The sequence below is a fragment of the Lathamus discolor genome, chromosome W, assembly GCF_037157495.1.
Source record: "Lathamus discolor isolate bLatDis1 chromosome W, bLatDis1.hap1, whole genome shotgun sequence".
NCBI lineage: Eukaryota > Metazoa > Chordata > Aves > Psittaciformes > Psittacidae > Lathamus > Lathamus discolor.
Window position 1 is genome coordinate 33,246,546 of NC_088908.1, and position 13,636 is coordinate 33,260,181.

Consider the following 13,636-nt stretch of genomic DNA (forward strand, 5'->3'; position numbering starts at 1 on the left):
TAGTTGTAAAGCAGTATAATGGAAAGTGTTGACTTCATGTTTGTTTTTTTTCCAAAGTGAAAGTACACTTTTCCCAGCTGTCTTCTTAATTAAAAATAAAAATTCTCCCCTCTGATGTTGATTTCTGGTGTTCTAGGATGTATAGAGGGTTCACTTGGTTGGAAAAGCCTGGTTAGAACTTCCCTGCTACGAGATGAGGAAAACAGTGAACTTGGGGTGAAATTAAATTCTTATTCTAGAACACTGATAAGTTCAACAAATATCTACTGCACTAGGAAGTTAATATTTCTAAAACTGGTAATATGATGAATGCTACAGATTTAAGAAGGCAGGGCAAACTTACAAATAGAAGTGGTTGTGATCATGCTGTCAGTCTACCCATCTGTCTCCTCGTCTTTCTGATCACAGCCTTTTGAACCTGTTAGTTGATTCCATCAGTCAAAGGTCATAAAGAAAACTGAGTTCTGTGGGCTTTATGAAAACAGCCTGTTAGATAGAGGGGACAGATCTAAGTGATTGCCCCAACTGAGGAAATCCAAGAATAATGTAATGGCCAGACAGTCATTCAGCATGTGCTGGCCATTAAGCCTGCATGTAGCATAGTGAGTAATGGAGTGGGAAGAGGGGGGAAGAGAGAAGTGTTTAGGTGATATTAGGTGCAAATCTCTAGGAAACCTATGAGCAGTAAAACCAAAGAAACTTTTAACAACTTCTGTGGATTTTATTTTTATTTTTTTTTTATGTTAAGTTTCCCTATTATATCTAGAAAGTCAGTAAACTTTTAATCTTGTGAATAATTTGTAAGGGGTTTTTTGTTGTTAGATTTCTGCTTCCAGGGAAGATGGTGCTTGTCTAGTTAGCAAACAAATTTTGGGTTTCTTCTAGTAAGTGGCAAAATATTCCTGATTATTTATATTAAAAAAACAAAACAAACTCAAAACCAAATAACAACAAAACCCAAAACTAACCAAATCCATAGCAAGCTTTGTCAGTTGAGTACAGGAACATGAACAGAATAAAACAGTGTGAACAAAGCTAGTCTTCTGAACTTTTAGAGTTATAAATAAGACCTCCAATAAACATTAACTTGTTGGGGCTAACTCTGATGACTTTGTATTTAGGAAAAATTTTTACTACTTGAAATGAGCCACCTAGCTAAAGATAATGTAGGAATAATACTGCTTATCAAACTATGCAAAAAAAAAAAAAAACAACCCATCCAGACAACTTTATTGTAAGTAAATATCAGGAAGATGCAAATTACTTAAAACATTTTAGTTGCCTGTGAAGTGAGTTTGTTTTTTGTGTGTGGTTTTTTGGGGTGTTTTTTTTTTTTTTTTAAATCTTAAATGTGCTGCGTAGCACATTTTAAAGCTTTAATAAAGTTTTAATTTTTTTTTTTTTTTTTCTCCTAGGCTTGTATCAGTCATTAACCCAGTAGCCTAATCACAGACAGATCTCAGAAAACCTATTTGTATGCTTGTCACTTGCTATCAGGAAACTCTATTTTTGTAAATGAAGGATGAAGGTTTCCAGTATTAAAGAATTTAGCCTGTTTTCTGTCCAGTCTATTTTCATTATTAAAATAATTTTTGTGAAAGGTGTTTGATGCATATGGGGTACCTTATTATGAGTTGCCTCTGTTGTGGTTTTTGTTTGTTGGTGTTGTGTGTTGTGTTCTCCACACCCCCACACCTCCTTCTTCAAGTTTTCCAGAACTCTAAATGATTTTCACTAGGAGGAAAATTCTTTAAGCTAGCTGTGACTGCAGACAGATCTCTAAAACTATAACCAGGGAAAATCAGTAACAAAATAGCTAGTATTGATAGGAAATTATCATTACTAAGCTTTTAGTAAACATATTCCATTCAGTAAAAGTTAGAGATCAGGACAATGAAAAGAACGTGCAGCAAGCTCACTGCCTTAGACTTCAAGAGAGCAGACTTTAGCCTCTTCAGGGACCTGCTTAGTAAGGTTCCATGGGATACTGCCCTAGAGGGCGGGGGGGGGGGCAACACTGTTGGTTGATATTCAAGGATCATTTGCTACAAGCTCAGGAGTGTTGCATCCTGACTAGAAGGAAGAGCAGCAGGAGGGCCAGGAGACCTCCTTGGATGGATAAGTTGCTGCTGAGGAAACTTTGAGGGGAAAAAAGAAACTTATAAAAGGTGGAAGCAAGGACAGGTGGCCTGGGAAGAATACAGGGATGTTGTCTGGGAACCTACAGACCAGGTTAGGAAAGCTAAGGCCCAGTTAGAAATAAACTTGGCTAGGGATGTGAAAGATAACAGGAAGGGATTCTAGGGATTCTATAATTACATTAGGGACAAAGTGGGCCCTCTTTGGAAGCTATCAGGAGAACTGGCTACCCTGGATTTGGAGAAGGCTGAGGTTCTTAATGACTTCTTTGCTTCAGTCTTCACTGGCATATGTTCTGAGCGCACCACCCAAATCCTGAAAGGCAGACACAGGGGCTATGAGAATGAAGACCTTAGGCCCACTGTAGGAGAGGATCTGTTTTGAGATCATCTTAAGAATCTGAATGCACACAAGTCCATGGGACCTGATGGAATCCATCCGTGGGTCCTGAAGGAGCTGGCAAATGAAGTTGCTAAGCCACTGTCCAACATATTTGAAAAATCATGGCAGTCAGGTGAAGTTCCTGACGACTGGAAAAAGGGTAATATATCCCCCATTTTCAAGAAGGGGAAAACGGATGGCCCAGGGAACTACAGACCAGTCAGTCTCACCTCTGTGCCTGGCAAAATCTTGGAGCAGATTCTCCTGTACAGCATGCTAAGGCACATGAAAAACAAGGTGGTTGGTGACAGCCAGCATGGCTTCACTAAGGGGAAATCCTGCCTGACCAATTTGGTGGCCTTCTATGGCGGGGCTATGGAACTGTTGGTAGAGCAGCTGACATCATTTACCTGGACTTGTGCAAAGCATTTGACACTGTCCCGCATGACAACCTTGTCTCTAAATTGGAGAGACATCAATTTGATGCATGGACCACTCGGTGGATAAAGAACTGGCTAGATGGCTGCATGCAGAGTTGTCAATGACTCAGTGTCTGGCTGGAGACCAGTAATGAGTGGTGTCCCTCAGGGATCGGTGTTGTGACTGGTCTTGTTCAACATTTTTGTCGGTGACACAGACAGTGGGATTGAGTGCGCCCTCAGCAAGTTCTCTGATGACACCAAGCTGTGTGGTTTAGTTGATATGCTGGAGGGAAGGAATGCCACCTTAACACACTTGTGAGGTGTTGTAAACTTATGAAGTTTAACCATGCCAAGTGCAAGGTCCTACACCTGCGTAAGGGCTATCCCAGGCACAGCTACAGGTTCGGCAAGAGAAAAGGTTAAGAGCAGCCCGGTGGAGAAGGACTTGGGGGTGTTTATTGTTCGATGAGAAACTTAACATGAGCCAGCAGTGTGCACTCGCAGCCCAAAAAGACAATCTTATTCTGGGCTGCATCAAAAGGAGCACGACCAGCAGGTCAGATGCGGTGATCCTGCCCCTCTACTCTGCTCTCATGAGACCTCACTTGGAGTATTGTGTACAGTTCTGCTGTCCTGAACATAAAAAGGACATGAAAGACATGAAACTGTTGGAACAAGTCCAGAGGAGGGCCATGAGGATGATCAGGGGGCTGGAGCACCTCCCATATTAGGACAGGCTGAGGAAGTTGGGGCTGTTCATCCTGGAGAAGAGAAGGCTGTGTGGAGACCTCATAGCAGCCTTCCAGTATCTGAAGGGGGCCTATAAGGATGCTGGGGAGGGACTCTTCATTAGGGACTGTAGTGATAGGACAAGGGGTAATGGGTTAAAACTTAAGCAGGAGAAGTTTTGGTTATATATAAGGAAGAAGTTGTTTACTATGAGGGTGGTGAGGCACTGGAATGGGTTGCTCAGGGAAGTTGTGAATGCTTCATCCCTGGCAGTGTTCATGGCCAGGTTAGACATGGCCTTGGGTGACATGGTTTAGTGTGAGGTGTCCCTGCCCATGGCAGGGGGGTTGGAACTATGTGATGTTAAGGTCCTTTCCAACCCTAGCTATTCTATGATTCTAAGAGAAACAAAGCAAGTTAAGGTAATTTAGATTTGCTGCTGGGAAGAAACTGCAGAGAAAGTCAGACTTTCAAAAGTAGGTAGAAAAGGAGTGATGAAGGCAGATACAGTTACAAATCTGGGTAGCAGCATTGGTGATAGAGTAGGTAACAATGAATCTTTGGATGTTATTTAAAAAATATGATGCTTTACAAATCTAGCAAAGCCATTTTTCCTTCTTTGATGTCTGCGTAAGCTTCCATAGTTGTTGCTCTGGGGTGACAGTCCTGATCCCAATTAAATATAGCCATATCTATGGTAGCCCCCATCACTACTTTGAGAAGTAAAAAGAAGTAGTGGATCAGGGCTGGCTTTACAGAAATACACAGCCTTATGGATATTGCTTTATATCGTTTTAAAGGAACTCTTGCCATGAATTGCAGAAGTTGTGGAAAACCTGTAGTATTCTCCGCAATAGGAGGACTAGAGAAGGGGCTGTCTGGAAACCTTAGATTGTATACACTGACTTGCACTGTGGTAAGGAATTGTAGCTGTCTTCTGTTTCCTGTGACTAGCTGTGAAGTATTTCTGAAGCACGTGGGAAAGAAATGGCCAATTTGCCATGCTCCTGTGTTCCTTTTCACCGTTGAGTCTCTTCATCTGGCTGGTATATGTCCGTAAGTCTTTCCATTGCTGCAGGTGCAGAGCCTGAAGTTCTGTTTGGCCGCAAGTAGAAGTGAATCTCTTGTATTTTCATGGTTTAGTAACTTCTTATTGCACTGTTTGGACTTTCCTTGGCTATGTTAGTGACCTCTGAAGCTATAAATCTGTGCTATTGCCAAGCATGGTGCAAATTGTAGACTGACATAAACACTATAATCTTATCTTGCAGCCTGATATTAGAATTTCTGTGTAGCAATTACAGTGGAGTCTACTCTCCAGCTTTTTATTTACTTGAAATCACTGTTCTGGAATGTTTCCAGTAGTTCTAGGTGAAATATCACAGATAATGTTTATCTGGATAGCAAGTAAATATAAGCATAAAAACTTTATAGCAGTGCTCTGAGAAACTGACTTAAATTTAAGAAAAGCGTTTTTTGTAGTGTTCTTGAAAGAAGTGTTGCAAACTTCAATAGGAATAAGTGCATAGTTGTTAGCTAGCATTAAGAAAGCTTAATAAGCAAGGAAGGGTAGTTACAGCTCAACTGCAACACAAGCTCCAGGTAGAACAGGGAATGCAGAAGCGAAACATTGGTGTCAGTTGAATAGCAATCTGTTTTCTCATCTCTTTGCTCTTCCTATGTTTCCTGTAGAGAAAGACATGGAGCACTTGAGCAGGCCTTACCTGTTGGTAAAAAAGGGTCTGCTCAGTAGAGCTTATCTGTAAAGTGGCTGGGGTGCACTGTACTTCCTTTTTCCAGTAAGCAGAAAGTGGCTTCTTGCACCAGGGTCCCTTATTATTATGTTCTTGAAAGCTGATGTTAATACAAGATTGTAATTTCTGTGAATTTAATTTGCTTTATTTAATAGTCTCTGGACCACAAAAAATAGATAAGTAAAGCCAGCTCTTTGTCATCATGCTTGAATTTGCTGTATAAACTCATACCTTCCATGGAAGATTAAAAAGGTAAATTGAAAGCCACTATTCTAAGTTCCTGCTTTCAAGAAACCTAAGTGTGAGTTAAAACAAAGTTTCCCCAAGCATAATTACAGAAGTATTCCCATCTTATGTATGAAGAGAGTTGTATTGGGTTTATGTGGCAAGGTTTTGGTAATGAGGAGACTGCAGGGGTGGCCTTTATCAGAAGAGACCATGGGCTGCCCCTGTGCTGGGCAAAGCCAGTTCCAGCTGGCTCTAAAATGGACCTGCTGCTGGCCAAACATAAATCAATCAGTGAAGCTGGTGACACCTCTGTGATAACATTTAAGAAAGGGTAAAATGGCTCTGCAGACACCAAGGTCAGTGAAGAAGGAAGGGGAGGAGGTGTTCCAGGTGCCAGAACAGAGAATCCCCTACAGTCTGTGGAGAAGACCACTCCAGAGCAGATATCTATCCTCCAGCTCATGGAAAGCCCCATGCAAGATGTTGTGGTTCATGCCCAGCCAGTAACTCAGTAGCACCAGCTACTAGGAAGGTGAAAAATAACTGTTACAGCTGAACCCAGGACACCAGAGCAGGTGGATTTGTCCTTAATGAAGCTGCAGCCTGTAGAGAGCGCACACTGGAGCAGGCTTCTGGCAGGAACTGTAGCCTTTAGAGAGGAGCCCACATAGGACTGGATTTTCTGTTGGGAACTGCAGCCCCTGGGAGAGTTTAATACTCTTTGTTCCCTTTGCTTTATATTAGTGGTGATGAATAAGATGAATGTTTTTTGCACATCTCAATCAGATTGAGTAGTTCAGTTTTCTTTAATAAAAAAAAAAAAAAGCCTACTTGCATTGTATTTGCTTAAATAATTTTACCTATGAACTTTTACTTTTAAGAGTTTGGCATTTAGTGTCTGTTACTTCCGTTCTTTCCGGAAGCGGCTCTTCAAATGCATGACCTTCCTTGGACTTCTGGTTTATTAAAATAACGGTGAACTGTCATTTCAGATGCTTTTCAAAGACATTGCAGAAATTAATATTTTCTGGTTTTAATGGGTTAAACTTTTATTTTGCTCAAATTGATATTCTGTGTAGCTAAACCTAAGACTACTGAAAAGAATTATTGATTCTAATAGAACACTTGCTTTTAATGTTTGTCAGTGATGTTTTTCTTTAAGTCTGTCTTCTGTCATCTCCCCAAATCATACTCTGATTTTAGTCAACAGATATTTGTTGGGGTTTGAAAAATTAACAGGTGCAAGCATGCAACATTTATCTCTGTAAGCTATCTTGCTTTTCTTACAAAATAGTTTGAAAATAAATATTGCTTTTGTGGATTTTTCTTAAATATCCTCTTGAATATATTGAGAATATCTAGAGTTGGTGTCTATAAAATGTAATGCAGGCTAACTTCTTAGTTGCGTCATACTTTCATACCAAATCAGATTTAGCATATGCTGCTGTATAAATGTAGCTATGTGACTCAAGGGCTAGGGATGTGAGAAGCATCTTTACTACATATCCTGAAAGATAATCTCTGTAGACTTTACATTGGTTTGCCAACATACATGAAACTATGTTTTTTCCTATAGAAATCCCATCCTGAGAGCATGGTATTCATTCTTAGTATATATTCCTGCATGGTTACTATTGCAGGTTAGCACTGTCAGTTAATTTTGTCATCACTCCAGTGATTTTTTTTTTTTTTTTTTTTCATGGTAGAGAAGTAGTCTTGCTTCAGAAGGACTGAAGAGGTCATCATTATTGCTTTGTCCATCACTTTAGCTTCTTTTCTTCCATAGTTCTGTGATGCTCTTGTAACTGTTTTGTGCAGTCTCATGCATTCCTGTCTTTGTTTAGTGTTGTTAGTTTTGGTGGTTGTTTTGTTTGGTTGGGGTGTTTTTTTTCAATTGAAAAAGGATGGTTTATGTAATGTATGGTTTCTTATTAAAGAATACCTTTTATCAAATAATGCTGTTTTCATTTTACTGTTTTTATATGCATAATATATAAACAATCGAAAAAATACTTGAAGCAGGGGGAGGAAGGCTTATATGGCACGTTTTGAAAGAAGGATTTATAAAAGTAGGAATTCTGTTTTGAATAACAGAATTTATCTAAAAGAGGACAAATGCATTTCAACAGCAAATACTGAATATTCCCTTTCTGTATACATCATAATAACAGCATCTTTATTCTGTAGCTTGATTTGCTTTGGTCTGTTGTTTTAGGTCTAGGGTTCTTCCAGTTCTAATTTTGATAGTGTTTATAATTTCTTTTGATGTTTGGAGGAAATTACACCACAGGATAGAGTTGGTTGGTTGAAGACAGCAATGCAAGAGTAGAGTAAAAGGACATAATGTGACAAGGTGGGATAGGGTAAATGGACAAATGCAGGTGAATAGTTCACTGAAAAATAAGTTTTGTACAGTGTCTGTTTCATTATATGTACAGTATGTATGGGTTTTCTACCAGTCTTGAGTATATTCAGAAGGGATGAGGGAAAGACAGAAAGGTTCTAATTTAGACTTAGGTGTCTAAAGGTTGCCTCCTGCTTTTCAGTTTCAAGCAGGCTTTTTTGAAAGAGGTGAAAAAAGGCTGGTTGTGTTGTACCAAAACGCTCTCTTTTAGGCTACTTCAGGTGTCCACAACAAGATGAGTATGGTGTCTTCTTTTTACCTTTTGTTGAACTGTACAAATAAAAGCATTTAAAGAAAAGGTACTGATACTGGACTGTACAGGAAGAAAAAGGGGCAATAAAGCAAGTGCTTTGCCTGCCCCCTTATGTAAGAAGAGAGGATCAAAATTGCTGCTCCTGAGATGATACTTATGTAACAGCATTAGGTAGCAGGTAATTATGACAGCATTCTGAGTCTTTGGTTGAAGAAATATTTGAGCTTTAATCTTTCTTGTATCCTAACACTAGAGATACAGTACCAGAATCTCAGTAATTAGTAGTGCCAGTTCAAGTGATTAATCTTATAGAGGTCAGTGGTACCATTTTTTGTTAAAAGGCATTACTTGTTGTGAGAAAAGTTAGACAAATTATGAACTCTAGCTGGACAGCATCAGATAATATTTAGTGCTCTTTATCTAGAGGAGGAATTGCTTGTATACTACAACACAGATAATGCAGGGAAAATCAAAGATGCCCATAGGCAAAGAAGGAAAAGAAAACATGACTATTTCACAGATATGTCCATGAATTTACATTTTATATGCTTTTATTATAGAACTTAGGTTCTGCTGCTTTTAATAAAAGAATGAAAGAAAACAGTCTTAGTGTCATGAAAATGTGTTGTGTTTTGGGGTGCATTTTTTTTCTCTTTCCCCTAATAGAACAACTATTTTAAAAGTCAGATTTTGGTGTAGTCTGAAATGCTCTCACTTCTTGTTTGGTTATCAGTGATAGCTTGCAATGATTATTTCTAGAAAATGTACATGTTGTCTTAAACTGTATTTCCTTTTCAACCTCAAGAAAGGTTAAACCACTTCTGGCATGCTGCTGATAGAAGTTGTTGGGGTGAGAGATTGCTTGTCTTTCAGTTTCTCAAAAGAATATGAACTTTTCTCAAGCTGATTATGATTGGTTTTGCCCTATAATAGCTGTTACAGTATTCATTTTAGCAGATCAGAAAAATGTCAACTGAGCTGCTAGAAATGTGTATGAGACTTCTGTATCTTGTATGACTTTTCCTACAATCTTCAAAAATTAAATTAGTTTTTTTTCAACTATGACAAACAAGTTCTCTGAACTTAAAGCGCTTCTGGTAGATGTTGCAGTGTAATGAGTTCTGCAGTGGTGTCTCATGTAGGGTTGGGGGGGTTTGGGGTTTTAGTTATGTCAATAATTCTCCTTGAAAGGGTAAAAGGTATTAAACTACATAGCATTTTAAACACTTGGAAAAGCAACTGCAGTCTGTCATGCAATGTGGAATATGTGTGCATGTACTAAAATTGAAAACAACCACCAAAAAAGCCTTTTAATTTGAAATTTAGTTAGTTTTCCTAAATTCTGTATTGATTTTCACTGTTTATACTTTGGTTTCAGGGCAGCAGTTTGAAGAAATATCGTCCAATTCAGTTGTGCTTGCTTGTTACACTGTTTTGTTGGGTCTGTAAGTTGGTAGGATGTTTTTCAAAAGCTGAATCTGTTCCTTGTACAGACTGCACAGCACCACTAAGGGAGTGCTGTGTTGGGGTAAGGTTGGAAAGAGCATTAATAGTAATGTCAAAATAAGTTATTCTTGTGGAGCACCACTCACCAGCAGGCAAATATATTGTTTGAAGACCAAGACTGTTTTCAAGGTGCTTGGCTTCAGCTGTGATAGCTCATACTGCTGCTCTGTACCATTTTTCAAATCGTGTGAAAATTGCTAAAATTCAGAGTAAATGTAGGAGCATTTAAAGTGAAATTTTGAATTTTTCTTCCATAGTTCTCCCCTCTATTTGCAAGGAGGTGATAGATGGAAGTTTTCTTTTAAACACATGCATGTGTATAACTGTGTACCTTTTCTTAAATAATTCCACCCTTCTTCCTAGGGTTACCATCTGAATTACTAGGGTTCAACCTGTATTACTGCTCATGTGCTAGAGGGTCACGGGTAATCCCATGACAGAGATTAGAGATTAATGTTCATTTTTAATAACTCGGGGTTGCTTAATGTGTTTGTGTTAGGGAGAAGGAAGGCTGCTCTCTATTACTGGTCTTTACCCCTGAGCTTGCCAATAGTTTTGTGTTTGCAGTAAAATGTGGGGAGGCTGGAGGAGGAGAGTTGTTATTTGATGAATACATTAGCGAAAGTACTGTAGCAAAAAAAACTGGCTACAATTAAATCCTGAGGCAGGGTGTATCTGGGCCCTGCTTAGGTAATAATGAGAAGTCATGACTCTTAAATTTTGACTAGGACAGTACTAGACAAGTGAAGCAAAAATAAAAAGCCAAGTACATATATATTCCAGTAAAGTTACATCTGCAAAAGCAAATTGCAAGGAAGGGAAGTTTTCTGGTTGCAAATTGACATGGTGTAGCAAACTGCTAGTAGCTGTGTTCAAAAGAAGTTGAAAAGGAAAGCTATTACTAAGGTAGCTTACTATAGTAGTTTTTCAGAAAGCCATAATGTCGTGGTTTAAGCCCAACTGGTAACTTGGAACCACACAGATGCTTGCTTACTCCCCCCAATTCTTCCCCCCCCTCAACTCTTGGAGGGGTTGGGGAGGAGAATTGAAAGAATGGAAATCCAACGGGTTGAGATAAGAACAGTCCAGTAACTAAGGTATGATACAAAACTACTACTACCACCAATAATAATAATGATAAGGGAAATACCAAGGGGAGAGAATATGAAACTAAAAGGGGAAAAGAAAACAATAAACACAAGTGATGCACAATACAACTGATCACCACCCGCCAACCAATACCCAGCCCGACCTAAGCAGTAATCTGTCTGGGCCTTCCAGGTAATTCCCCCCAGTTTATATATTGGGCACGATGTGCTGTGGTATGGAATACCCCTTTGGCTACTTTGGGTCAGGTGTCTTGTCTCTGCTTCCTTCCAGCTTCCCGTGCCCCTCACTGGCAGAACATGAGACTGAAAAGTCCTTGATTTGGGTAAGCATTGCTTAGCAATAGCTAAAACACTGATGTGCTATCAGCATTGTTTTCAGACTAAAGTCAAAACCACAGCACTGCACTAGCTATGAAGGAGAAAAATAACTTGCAGCTGAACCCAGGACACATAATTTTCAAAATACTTAATTTTCAATACCCTAATTTTTATTGTGTGCACTGCTTAAGAGATGTGGCTAGAATGCTGCAGATTTTGGTGAGACAAAAAAAGTAGGTTTTTAGTTTCCTCTTTAGATAACGCTTCTTTCTTTTGGATACTTCCTTGCAATGTTTTTTAGAAAGTTCAATAGGTCTGTTGTCTTCGTTGTTGCTGCTTTTTTACAAGTATTACTTCAAAAGCAAGTCAAGCATTCCTTTATCTCAGAAGTAGATCATGCAAGTTGTTAGGCTGGCTGATGCTGACCTGTTTCTTATTCTAGCTACATATTAGAATTTTAAACATAATTGAGAAATAATTCTTAGGCTGAAAGTTTCCATTCAACTTATTTTTGAATAGGTAGGTAGTCCTGTTAGGCAAGAGATTTTTATTTTTTTTTGTAGTATTGACACAAAGGTGTTTGCTTTGAATTGCTGCAATCTCCAAATAGCTTGGTTAGGGAATGAGTTCATAGAATACCAGGTTGGAAGGGACCTCAATGATAATTTGGTTCCACCTTTCTTGCTAAAGCATGACCTAGACTAGATGCCCCCGCACCCTGTTCAGCCCAATCTTAAGTGTGTCCAACGTTGAGGAGTCTACCACATCCCTGGGGAGATTATTCCAATGTATGATTGTTCTCTTTGTGAAAAATTTTCCACTCATGTCAAACTGGAATCTCCCTGGGAGTAACTTGCACCTATTACCCCTCCTCTGTTCCATGTGATTCCTTGTAAAAAGGGAGTAAGGGAGTCTCTGTTTTCTTTGTAGCTACCCTTTAAATATTGGAACATGTTGATAAGGTCTCCCCTGAGCTTTCTTTTCTCTAGGCTGAACAAACCCAGATCTTTCAGTCTTTCCTCAAAAGGCAGGCTTCCCAGGCCTTTGATAATCCTTGTGGTCCTTCTCTGGACCTTCTCCAGCCTGTCCACATATTTTTTGTGTAGTGGGGACCAAAACTGAACACAGTATTTTAGGTGTGGCCTTGACAAGGCACCAAGTAGAGTGGGATAATGCTGTCTTTCTCTCTGCTGGTGATGCCCTTGTTGATGTAACCCAGCATCCTCTTGGCTTTCTTTGCTTCAGTGGCACACTGTTCACTCATTCTGAGCTGCTTGTCCACCAGGACCCCCAATTCCCTTTTCCACAGAGCTGCTCCCCAGCCAAGCAGATCCCAGTCTTTGTTGCACTCTTAGATTGTGTTTACCAACAGTCTTGGATTGTGCAACCCCTGTTTTTGACAGGTTGCCAATTTGAAAAGGAACTATTCATCACCACTTGGCAAGACCATAACGTGATGGTTTATCCAGGAAGAGGCTGTGGGAAACCATATTGAAAGCCTTGGAGAAATCCAGGTAGACAATGTCTACCACTCACCCCACACCAACTGAGCAGGTTACTTTGTCTTAGAAGGCAATCAGGTTTGTCAAGCACAATTTGACCTTGGTGAATCCGTGCTGATACGCAGATAGCGGATAGACTCCACAACTCGTTAAAGTCGTAAAGTAGGTATGCTGAGGCGCATGGGGATTGCTCCTTCAAAGCATGCGCACCTCGGTGTCATTTCCCTCTATATTTATCTTCTAGAGTTATACATTGAGTTGCTCAACACGCCTATACATATTCATGACCTATCCCCCCCTTTGTATTATAATGAGTTAAAAGGTCCTTTGCGCGTGCTTAGTGCCTCCTGGTGGTCATTGGGCGAGGGCCTCAAGATGAAGTAAGTGAGTCTTCCTCAGCTTGAACTTTTCACCTCTTGTCATCACGCATGCTCTCTAGGGGTCTGGTCACTGTCCAAACCGCAAAGCTGGTTTTAACTGGAACTAGGTAACTGTTTCTCCCCTTATCAGTAGCTTATGTTCTGGTACTGCATGGTAAGCATGATGGGTATTTGCTGAATGAGTATAAGCAGGCAGTACTTTTGTTAAGCAAGCGGAATTCTTTTAACCCCCCTGTACAACCCCCCTGTACATTAGCTAAACCTCTGTGTCAGTGCTGGCTTTTCCCAGTCATGTGCTTCACTTGACTTGTGATAGCCCCCAGGAGGGTTTGCTCCTTAAGTTTCCTGGTGACTGAAGTAATACTGATGGACCTATAATTTCCAGGATACTCCTTTAAACCCTTGCAGATAGGGGTGATGTTTGCCTTCTTCCAGTCTTCTGGGATGTCCCCTGATCTCCACAGCTTCTCAAAGATTGTGGAGAGTGGCTGTCAGGGTCCAACTGGAGAAA

At 39.9% G+C, this 13,636-nt stretch overlaps 1 protein-coding gene across 6 annotated transcripts in view; it reads left to right on the plus strand.

The window, feature by feature from the left end:
- LOC136004477 (chromodomain-helicase-DNA-binding protein 1-like) overlaps positions 1 to 13,636 on the plus strand; it is a 119,467-nt gene that overhangs the window by 2,582 nt on the left and 103,249 nt on the right. The window lies entirely within an intron of this gene.